This window comes from Engystomops pustulosus, chromosome 2 (assembly GCF_040894005.1).
Source record: "Engystomops pustulosus chromosome 2, aEngPut4.maternal, whole genome shotgun sequence".
Lineage (NCBI taxonomy): Eukaryota > Metazoa > Chordata > Amphibia > Anura > Leptodactylidae > Engystomops > Engystomops pustulosus.
The window spans coordinates 46,639,524-46,652,284 of NC_092412.1; positions in this window are offsets into that span (position 1 = coordinate 46,639,524).

The window sequence follows — 12,761 nt, forward strand, 5'->3', positions numbered from 1 at the left end:
GCACTTTGGTTTATTTTCTCCAATCTGCCACCTTCACGCCACTGTGAGGGGCGTGAATGGGGTGTCCGGCCGGTGGGGAGTGGGATGACGTGGGTGGTTTTGGAGAAAGGAGGCTTGTCGTATTGGAAATTAGCCCATGTGCCCAAAAATCATGGAGGGTGCATCAAAAAGAGGCAGACGGTTTAGACCAGCTAAAAGCAGGTCTAAAAGTCCAAATTAATTATGACAATAATGAATGTGGTGCAGCACAAGACTAGTGGTGAGCAGCTGTGCCCTGTCACACCCCAAGACACATTAAGGAATCTCCCCTATATGAACAGACCCTAGCAGGAGGTTTGTGGATTTTACACAATTCTCATATAGATCAAGATGACAAATAATAAAAGAATATATGATCAGCAGCTTCAATAGATAATAATAACACTCACTAATGCTTTTATTACAGGATGCTCCAAGCAGTGGCGTAACTAGAAGCTGATGGGCCCCAGTGCAAAATCTGTGCCAGGCCCCGACTATAATGTATGGTTTATTGTAACAGTCTTCTCATATGGGAAAGTGACACCATAAGGGCCCCCTAAACCTCTTGGGCCCGGGTGCGACCGAAATCTCGGCACCCCCTCAAGTTTTGAAGAGTTCTGAAGAATCTTCTGACACAGACTCGAGTCTATCACCAAGTCCATTTCATTCGGTAATATAATCTTTCTTTTCTCCTTTACACTTCTGGGTGTCTGTACTTTTAGGCTTTGTGTTTAATTCAATGATTTTGTCTCAACAGGCCCCCTACAACTCACCAGACCTGTCTTATCCAGGAGATACACCAACTGATATAGAGTCACCTATGAATATAATTCAGGTTTGCTCTTCCTTTCCTTACATATATTACTGTATACGTGAAAAATCCTAATTGAAAATAGTTTATTCAGTCCCATATCTAAACTTCAAGGCCCTGTGCAGGCCGATGTTGTGCCCCTCCCCCAATCCCATTGCGTTAGAGGTTATTACAGTTTACTATCATGTTAGTAAGTGAGTACAGTACTGATCAGACAGTAACAAGCTACTTACATGCAATGTTCTGGTACTTGACTTCAAGAACTTCATGATGACTTCTCCTGACCATGACATATTGGGGTTTATTTTCTAAGGGTCCCTTGGCCACATTTCCGTCAGGTTTTCTGACTTTTTGGGGATCGCGCCGCCGAGACAGGGATTTAAAAGGGCATTGTGTCGAACACAATTGGATTTTGGCGCAATCGCATCAATTTTCAGGGGGCATGCCGTCGGATGACGATTCGGACAAACCGCGGAATTCTCATATACACTGATATACACTCATCATAAAACACCTGACCATCCAGTGTCCCCAAACTAGATAAATATTGTGCCTTAAATAAATTATCTAGAATTCCTTGATTAAAATTTTTTTATATATATATGTATAATGTCACAGATTTCCTATAACATTTTCTTTGTTCTCTTTTCAGATGCCACCAATATATTCTAGGATATACCCTGGATTTGCCATTCCACAGGTCAGTGTCTTCTTATAATGCCACCATGTAAAGTAATAATAATATGATATATTTCTCTAATGTGTCTATCCTCTGCTTGCTGTTATATTAGGAGTGGTTTATACCACCAGAATTCCCTCCACTAGAAAGAGCAGATAATAATTTATTGGAAAACTGGATCAGAGAAAACCGTGAGGTAGGTACCATACAGGTACATATAGGAAACTCAATATAACCTGTAGTGACTGGTATACTTAATAAAAGTGAGTAATGGTTATATTATACATTTCACACAAGACTGGAGACTGCAGTTATGTGCTCTAGCTGTACTGTGCACATATAGATGCAGAATAAGAGTAGTAGTACTGTGCCCATATACACATGATAGGAGTAGTGGTACTGAGTTTAAATATACAGTACAAGGCTACATTCACACGAACGTATGATTTCTCCTGGCCTGTATTCACGGGCCGTATGTACGTATATATGTGGGCCGTTTTTTCATCCATATGTGCACGTATTTCACCGTATCTGTACCGTGTCCATATAAAATACGATGGGCTGGCAAATAATGACAAATGATGACAAGTCTCACAACTATGTTCGGATGACTGTCACCTTGTTTGACCGGCTTTTGGAGGAACTGCGATCGGGGCTCACGGTTACAGGATACCAACATGAGGCCGTCCGTCACACCTGAGGAACGGCTCATCGTGACACTGTGGTAGGCTTTTTGCTAGTATATACATTTTATAATTTCAAGTTATGTTTCTTTAAATAATTATTTTTTCCATTATTTTTTTAGGTTTCTTGCCACTGGGCTTCGCTGCATTATGAGTTCCGGCTGGGTGTTTCCACCTGCAAAGTGATATGGGAGTGACTGAGAGCTGCGGAGATGCCTGTTCCGACTGCTAAAGACTGGATCCAGATATCTGATGGTTTCCAAGAATCAGCATAGTTTCCAAATTGTGCTGCATGGGAAACACATTTCTGTGAAGAAGGCGGCTCACTCAGGGTCCCAATTCTTTAATTGTGGACGTTGGGGCCTATGGAAGTTTTGCGGATGCAGCGGTCTTCTGGGCTTCCAGAATGGGTGAACAGCTTCGCTCCAACCAGCTTACCCTCACAGAGCTAAGATGTCTACCTGGATCTACTGGACTGGCTGGACTTTGTGAGCAGTTTGTCTCCTACTTTGTTTCTTCGGAGGGTGCAGTTCCCTGGCAGATGGATGCTATCAGTGGACGTTGAGGCTCTGGACTATTAGATTAGCTTTTTATTATTTTCCACCTTTTTTGTTTTGGTAGTTAGTGTAGGGGCTCACAAGAGATGGGGCCCCTTGACGCGGGTTGTGAGCTTAATACTTCTTTGACCCCTTTTTAATTTGTTGATTCTGCAGAACAAAATAAAAAGGAGTCAAAGGAGTTAACCAAGACCTCATCATTTGGTGAAAATTTTGAGTAAATTTGTGTATAGTGTTTTGTCGGTGTGGTGGTGGAGAATGAGGGATTATTTCAATGTAAAAAAAGAGAGAAGGGCCACAGCATCCAATATGATGAAAAAAGGTTAAACCTTTATGCACACAGGCATAGAAAAAACTGAAACGTTTCGATTCACCATGAATCTTTGTCAAGGTTTTCAATGTACACAAAAGTGTGTGCAGGCCGTGTATCATTGCTCAATGAATATCAAGAGTTGAAAAAACTCTTGATATTCTCCTCATTGATGCCTGGGTGTGTGATGGGCCTTCAAAACTGGGGTAGAATCTAGTAGACTGAGGAGCGCTGGGTGGTAATAGGCCTCCAACACTCTCCCGATGCCGGTCCGGGAATAGACCCACCTCATTTTTGTATTGGTAATCTGATTTTTGGAAGATTTACAAAACAGCAAATGAAACGCAAATACTTTAAGATAGTTATGGTTTCTTTTGGAGTTTTCCACTCCCATTTTTTGCCATCATGCTTTTTTCCCACTTATATTGGCCACAGGCTGATGTCCAATGCTTGGTGATGATTTTGACTTTTTAAACAAACAAAAAAAATGGATGGTCACATCTATCATGCACAATGCTGCAGAGGTGACACGTATAAGGCATAAAGCTGCACGGGTCACATCTATCATGCACAATGCTGCAGAGGTCACATGTATAATGCACAAAGCTCTAGGGGTCACATCTATCATCCACAAAGCTGCAGGGGTCACACCTATTATGCACAATGCTGCAGAGGTCACATCTATCGCGCACAATGCTACAGGGGTCACATCTATCATGCACAAAACTGCAGGGGTCACATATATCGTGCACAATGCTGCAAGGGTGACACGTATAAAGCATAAAGCTGCATGGGTCATATCTATCATGCACAATGCTACAGGGGTCACTGGCAAGCGGGTGCTGCACACGGCTTTAGATAACTTAATAGGGACATGGGGACCAATCTTGCTCACCAAGTGCGTTCCGTTGCTTTGCTGTCTCCGTATCACTTCACTCGTTGGAAAGCAATTCAGCCATCACCTCCTACTACTTTTTTGCCTTCCTTGCTTGGTCAGAAAAACTTTCATCCCGCTTGTCCCACAAAAAGCGGTTTGCCTGAACTATGGCAAGTAGCCGCTCCATAGACAGAAATGCCATTTTGCTCAGCAGACAGTCACTACAGTCACTACTAGACAACTAGACAGAGCAAATGCTGACAGGAAGGTCCACCCCCTGATTCTGGTTACCCTGGATAGGGCAGCTTACGGTGCACGACCGTATGCAGCCTGTATGTAGCCCATATTTATATGTTCCAATTGACTTCTATTGAGCTTACGGGACCGATATAGGGCAGAAAGGAAGTTGTCAGAGCGGAGCTTCTGTGCTCCTAAAAACAAACAAGGGCAGAGTTACGACGGACTGCAATCACCATTTCCCCCTTCTGTAATTCCTGATGTGTACAGTTCCATGCTCTTACTGTTTTCCTGACTGTATGTATATCCACCCTGACCTGCAATGTGATAACGGCTTGTAAATATCATAGTAATATATAACACTTTATCCATTGCAGGCCTACAGAGGATTTAATTAAAGCCTAGCAGTTGTGCCCTATAACCCCCCTAACCGGATGGACACACCTGTAGACACAATTACACACGTGCTCATGTACAATATCCTCAAAAACTCTCCAGCGCACCTCCAGGGTCACACCTCTCCACGCTCTTGCTTGTCCTTGTTTTGTCACTGAACCTGAGTCCTGACAGTTAGATCCAGCTGTGGATCTCACCAAGGTGCCGCTTCCGATTCTGGCTGATCTTACCAGCGTTGTTGCCCAGCATTCGCTACAGATTGCTTGGCCAAGTCAGGTTCCAGCGACTACTCCTGCGACAGTTCCTGCAACTTCGCCAGTCACACCCGCATGTCTACCAGCGGCTGAACCTTACTATTATCCAGTGCTCATTACAAATTGAACTGATGCTCTCTCAGTTTGTCACCGATCGCTCCAAGGAGGCATTCATTGTCAGTCTTCTCTACAGGAAAGCCCAGGCCTGGGCTACCCCTCTACAGGACAAAGATGCTTTCACAGCCACCCATACTGTATACCTGGCTGAATTCCAGTCCATTCCTCAGCTGAAATGGCACTGCTGAACCTACATCATGGGGACTCGTCCATAGGCGTGTATGCTGTCCAGTTTTGTACCCTGGCGTCCGAGCTCTCTTGAAATGATGCAGCCCTTTCAGCAACATTTATAAAGGGACTGTCTTCTCAGGATCAAGACGCACTGGACACCCCTGATCTGCCGGCTACTCTGAGTGGTCTAATCACTCTGGCGACTCGTATAGACGTGCGGTTCATGGAGCGTGCTGAATAGTTGCGTCACGAGCAACCACAGGCCCAGCTTCCATGTCTAGCTCGCTTGGCTCTGGTTTTCCAAAGGCCGCTCCAGCCTCTGGCCGCACAGTCTGCAGAGGAGCCTATGCAAATGGATAAGGTCTGTCTCTCCACCAAGGAATGTTCCAGACATTGCAAGGAGAATCTGTGCCTGTACTGCACCAGTCCTAAGTACTTCATCGGGGCATGTCTTGTCCTCCCTCAGCGTCCGGGAAACGCCAGCACCTAGGGTTTATGGGAGAAGCGTCCCTAGGTGTGAATACAGCTTCTAAACACCTGACAATTCCTGTGCTCCTAAGTGTCTGAACCCGCACTCCAGTGCAAGTTTCAGCTTTCTTGGACTCCAGCTCTGCATGAGAGTTTGCGGATGACGCTTTGGTCTCATCACATTCCGTTGGTTCCTCTTGAGATGCCTCTTGCCATATCTTCGGTCAGTGGACAAGTCTTGTCCGATGCGGTCCGCACCGGAGTTCTGTTTTTTTTCAAGTTGGAGATCTCCACAAAGAAAGACTGTTCTTCTATGTCCTGCCACACTCCACTTCATCTCTTCTCCTGAGTCTTCCATTGTTGCATCTTCATGCCCTAGTCCTCACCTGGAGAACTGAGGAGGTCCTGCTATGGGGGATCAGAATGCCACTCATGCTGCATGTTGACAACTCTACCTGTCCTAACTTTTTCTGTGTCTCCCAAGTCTCTGGAGGGTCTGCCAGCATGCTATCAGGAATTTGGCAATGTTTTTAAAAAAAAAATGCAGAGACTTTGCCACCGCATCATTCATATGATTGCCTAGTGGACCTGCTGCCTGTAACCTTGCCTCCTAGAGGCTGTGTCTGCCCTCTCTCTGTTCCCGAGACGGCTGCCAAGTCCGAGTACATCAATGAGAACCTGCAAAGAGGCTTCATACGCAAGGCTTCATACGCAAGTCCTCCTTCCCAGCTGGTGCAGGGTTCTTTTTTGTCACCAAGAATATATATAACCGATTGTGTCTCCATAGGGAGATCGGGCCAAATTATACACGACTAGATTGAATGACAAACAATGATAAATTTTATTAATTTTAGTTAAAAGCATAGACAAAACATGTTAAAAGGGTTAATTACAGCGGTGGATGGGATACACAGAAAAAGGAACTATATCCGGGAGGTCACGACATAATATTGCACATATACATAAATAAACAGGTCATGCTTATTGCCTGAAAAAAGAATGTCTTGTTAAAGTGTATATGAAATAACGTGCTTACCCATGTGGATAATCAAAGTTAGCGTGACCCAGGTAGTTCCTGCCCCGACGCGCGTTTCGGCTTATCCAGCCTTCGTCCAGACGAAGACTGGATAAGCCGAAACGCGCGTCGGGGCAGGAACTACCTGGGTCACGCTAACTTTGATTATCCACATGGGTAAGCACGTTATTTCATATACACTTTAACAAGACATTCTTTTTTCAGGCAATAAGCATGACCTGTTTATTTATGTATATGTGCAATATTATGTCGTGACCTCCCGGATATAGTTCCTTTTTCTGTGTATCCCATCCACCGCTGTAATTAACCCTTTTAACATGTTTTGTCTATGCTTTTAACTAAAATTAATAAAATTTATCATTGTTTGTCATTCAATCTAGTCGTGTATAATTTGGCCCGATCTCCCTATGGAGACACAATCGGTTATATGTAATTAGATGTTGAGCCGAATTGGTGCATACTTTATTAGGGGTACTTACAATTTATCCGTGCTTTTGGATGCCACTGGGCTACTTAAATATAAAGGGACGTTTCATTACCCCAAATAATAGACTCCACCATAAGTCTTTGTCACCAAGAAGTACGGTTCTGTGCGCCCCTCCAAAGACTATCGCGGGCTGAACAAGGTCACGGTTAAAAAACACTACCCTTTGCCGTTGATTACAGAGCCCTTTGACCGTCTACGAGGTTGCAAGGTGTTCTCCAAGCTAGATCTCCGTGGGGCTTACAACCTGGTCCGGATCTGCAAGGGAGACTAATGGAAAAACATGTTTCAACACCTGTTATGGACACTTCCAATATTTAGTGATGCCATTCAGACTCTGCAATGCCCCTGCTGTCTTTCAGGAGTTTGTGAATTACATTTTCAGAGACCTTCTGTATACTTGTGTTGCAATCTACGTGGACAACATCTCTGTGTTTTCTCCAGACCTTGAGACCCATCGATCACACGTCTGTCAAGTTCTTGGCCGGCCACTGGCTAATCAACTTTATGCCAAGCTTGAAAAATGTTTCACCAGTGGAGCCTTCCTTTCCTCGGCTACATTATCTTCGATAGAGGCCTCCAGATGGATCCTGCTAAACTGTCTGCAGTTCTTCAGTGGCCAAGCCCAGAAGGTCTACAAGCCATACAAAGGTTCATGGGTTTTGCTAACTATTATCGGCAGTTTATTTCTCATTTTTCCACTCTGGTGTCTCCCATTGTGGCACTTACCGCCTCGGCTCCTGTTCTCACTAGGCCAGACACTGAGAAATCCTTTCATCTTGAGGTGCATGCATCATCTGCGGGAGCTGGAGCAGTGCTCACCCAGAAAGGGCGGCCCTTTTCCAGGACTTTTTCTTCTGCAAAGAGAAATTATTCTATTGGTGACAGAGAACTGCTAGCCACCAACCTTGATCTGGAGGAGTGACGGACCACAACAACCTCCTGTACCTCCAGACAGCCCAGTGCCTGAATCCCAGGCAAGCCCGTTGGTTGTTGTTCTTCTCACGCTTCAACCTGTTAATCTAACAAAATCCTGCCATTCTATCCTTACACATGGGCATTTTAAAAGAATTGGTTCAATGCTTATTATTGATGTTCTCTGTCAAAATGGACATAGTGACATTGTGGCATAGTCAGCCGAGTTCCAACTGGTTTCCAATTGGCAATATTGTCCGGGCTAACGCTGTTATTCTAAGTGGGTCAAGTTTTTTAAAAGTGAGCCATTTTTCAATATTCTAAATATTTGGATGATATCTCATTCAACATATTATAGATATCAAAGAAGATTCCTCTTCCCAGCCATACATCATCATTGGCTAACATAAAATCTAATGTAATAGAAAACTGTAGAAATATACCTCTGCCTAGTGGGTGATGGCCAGGCAGACAGTTCAGGCTTTTGTGCAAAATACTGCACTTATAGGATGATAGAGGCAAAATCCAACAAAATTGTTGGTTTTAATGTGCAACAAATCATTCCACCAATTACATCTGTTTGCCTTGAGAAAATTGCCTTCCAAAAACTTACTAGAGGACTTACTATCAGAAAATGTGAACATGAGGATTGTGGCTACTGATCGTCACATGGGCATACGAAAATGAATAAGAGAGGAGTACAGTCATATTTTGCGCCAGTTTGACATATGGCACGTTGCTAAATCTGTTGGTCAAAAAGTTTTGTGTGCCTCAAAGTTAAAAAACTGCCACCAACTGGCAAATTGGGTTGCAACTGCCAAGAATCATCTATGGTGGTGTGCGAAACATTGCAATAAGGATGCTAATATGCTTGTTGCCCAGTGACAGTCTGCAAAGTACCATGTGGTTAACGTTAATGAGTGGCCTAATAATGCATTATACCCCAAATGTCACCATGATCAACTTCCTGAGGATACCAAATGGTTAAAAATAAACTCACTCCCACATGATAGATTGAAGAGTATTATCGATAATATCCAACCCTCCTGCATGATATTCGTAATGTTACATTATTCTGCCACACAGACAATTTAGAAGTCTTTCATAGTACAACATTAAAATACAGGCCTAAAAGAATTCATTATAATCATGATTCAATGGTTGCCAGAACTGAGCTCTCCGCATTACATCCCAACTATAATGTAGGACGGAGGCCACAGCAAGGGGCATTGATGGAGAAGAACAAGAGAAATATAGAGTGGAGTACTCAAAGGCCAGGCCATCATGGGTTGTGAAAAAATTATATGAACTAAAATCAAATGAATTTTTAAAACCCATCCTCAATGATGTCCGAGGTGCTGTGGCAAGAGAGAAACTATATCATAGGGAATCAGCAAGGGGAATTCTTCCTGGAAATATTGCTCCAGTGGAGAAGCCATGCAGAGAGGAGCCTATTCCAAAATTTCAATCACGCTTTTAAATGTTTTTATTGCATGCAATGATAATTTTTAAGATATTTATTGTTTTAGGTATATAATGGACATTTGTATGATAATTATAGTGTAAATAATAAATTTTCTGTATTGTAATAGTTTTATATGGGGGTTTATCTTATAATAATGAAAAAAAAAACAGGCAAACTGTTTAGCCTCAGGATACCTAACTGGCTGAGGTCTTTGCTAAAATCCTGTTGGGGCCTATTTTTTTGGAATGGTAGTCAGGTAGTGGGACCTGCCATTCCTGCCCCCCCCCCACCCCCACCCCAGTAAGGGATAGGATAAGCGTGTGTACATTATAAGACTTTTTCATATGTCAGTTTAGTTTAACATTTTCATTAAGCTCTTCATTTATAGTTAATATAATATATATATACTTGTGGTAACAGCTGTACCAGTGCATTAAGCTGGCTGTCAGACAACCGTGAACTGCCGGATAAAGTGTATCACTCCCATCCAGGGCGATACATTACCATGGTGGCAGGGAGGCGTGGAGGATTTGAGATAGTACCAGGGGTTCAGTGGTGATAGCTTGCGGGATTTCTGGTACCAGAACTTACATTCTAGAGTCAGAAACAGGTGCTGTACCCAGCCAGGTTATGTGCCCTAGTGCACTTGAGGTCTAATGCTTCAATGAAGCCTGGTGTTTGGGTGGTGGTGTTGCTCCCATTCAGAGAATGGTACTGGTGGTATTGGTTCCAGTTGGTTGGAAAATTTAGTGGAGTGGGCATTGCCTCATGTTTAGTCCATTTTAATTGATGGAACCTGTGGGCACTGTAGGTGGTATGAGTCCCTAGATAGATGTAAAGTGCTATGGGCCGACATGACCCACGTGGCGCTGCATAAAGGGCAGTCATTGTGCTGCCAGTTCATAAAAACCCAGGCATCTTCTCTGCCACATATTTGCTGGTTACGGGGCAGAGGGGACGGAGCCTGAATCTCAGCAGCCACCACGCATGTCTTGTGCTACTTAGCCCTGTAAGCCAGCACCGCAGCTATCTCTGCTGATCGCATTCTCCCTACATGTCACTGGATGATACGTTGTGTGCCAGCCAAACCCAACCTCTCTGCTTAACTGGTGGGCTACCTACTTGTTGATGGCTCAGGAGGGTCCCCAAGAGGGGCACCAGGTTTAGGAGTGTTGCTGGTTGGTGGCGTTGTTTCATCCAGAGGGAGCAGGGTCCTCTGCCACTCCAGTCCGCTGCAGGGTCGAGACAAGCTGGTGGTCTCTGGGCGTCTGGTGGGCCGGGCGCCACTAAACGTGTGCTGCAGCTGGGTCACATTGATATCAGATGCTCCTCCTGGAAAACTGGCGGTTTCCTGGTGTCTGGGGGTCTCAATGAATATCGATAACTGGTAGCAAAAAAGGAGCTTTCCACTGAATATCAATTACAAAAAGCTTGCATGTATTAATGGATCCCTTCCATCTTCAGTCCATAATTATGAAGGAACAAAAATACTTGAGCTGCAACAATTTATTATTTTATTTAAAAAAATGGAATCATAGCTCTGGAGCCCCTTCCATGCAAGCAAGTATTTTATTACTAATGGTAAATGGAAGGCCTATAGTATATGAGGTGCATAGTACATTATATTTCTCTCTCATTAAAGTAAGAGCATAAAAAAGTGCAGATCTGAATCTGGTACTTTATTATCTTGCATGTATTATTATCTATTAATGCAGTTATTGTTGCATCGCTATGTGATTATAGGTTATGACTATTTACTCACTTTGTATATACAGTAATGCAGAGTTATAGACTATATTACCTACCAAACCAGCATTCACTGCTATGATGCTTGTAAAATGTGCATATACACTGACATATACCTATGTCCTTGGAAGTGGTTCTTTTGCCTCTTGTCATTGTTATGTCTACAGAGGTGAGAAGGCTGTAAGATACCCTGCTCTCTACGGGAGAAGAGAGGGGCACAAAAATTGTACATGGAACATTTTTCCCTTTACAATATATATTGCACAGTTTACTATTATTACTTGCACTTGTTGTAATTATGTGCAGACATCATTTTTGTGTTCTGCAATGATGTTTTATCTTGTTATACACTAGTGTACAAAATGTTTTTTTCAATTGTTTATTATTATTTAAAATATATAGAGATCGAACTTTAAACCAGTGTTGCCTGTGACATACCGTATTTTTTGCCCTATAGGGCGCACCGGACTATAAGGCGCATTAGTCCGATGCGCCTTATATATGTAATAATTACATATATAAGGCGCATCGGACTATAAGGCGCGGGGTCCGGGGGCCGGGGGCGTGGCGGAGGCGTGGCGGAGGCGTGGCGGAGAGCCGACATGACGTGACGCGGCGACGGGACGCAGCGACGGGACGCGACGCTGAGACGCGACGGGGAACGCGGGGAAGGTGAGCGGGGAAGGTGAGGGGGAGGTGGAGGAGGGCAGCGGATCATACTTACATAGGTCCCCGCTCCAGGTCCCGCTGGAGATCTGCTGTCTCCGGTCTCCGGTAGCGGGGACCTATGTAAGTATGGTCCGCTGCCCTGTGCCCAGCGCCATACATAGGGCGCACCGGACTATAAGGCGCACTTTGGATTTCCACGGAAATCCAATGCTTTTAAGTGCGCCTTATAGTCCGGAAAATACGGTATTTCTGTTGTGTCAGTTTACCTAAATTTATACATTATCTACATATTTTGGTATAAGTTATAGATTATTAGAGGTCAAGCATTTTCTCTCATTCCATTTAAAAGAAAATCTATCATCAAAATCCATCATGATAAACCAGGGACACTTACTCATAGATCCAGGCACTGTGACTGTGGTAATCTTCTTTAATTTGTTACCCGTGGTCTTCTGCCTTCTAAAATCATCTTTTATAATTATGAGCTAGAAGGGTTCCTGGGGGAGTTACCAGAGCACCTCCGTGCTGTAGGTTTTACAGGCTGTTACACTGTGCATGAGCACTTCCCTCCTCCCACTGTGTGATATTACACCAGGCAGAGGAAGGGGAAAGTGCTGAGGGATTATATGATAGTGTAACAGTCTGTGAAGTTACAAATCCCCATCAATCGATAGCATAATTATAAAAGTTCATTTTACATGGAAGATTACCACAGTCACGGTGCCTGGATCTATGAGTTAGTGCCCCTGGTTTATCATGATGAATTTTGATGGTAGATTTCCTTCAAATAAACATAGGAATTGTACCCTCTTTATCAGTAGGAGTCCCTGCAGTCAAAGCAAAACTATTCTTACTAAATGTTTGAATA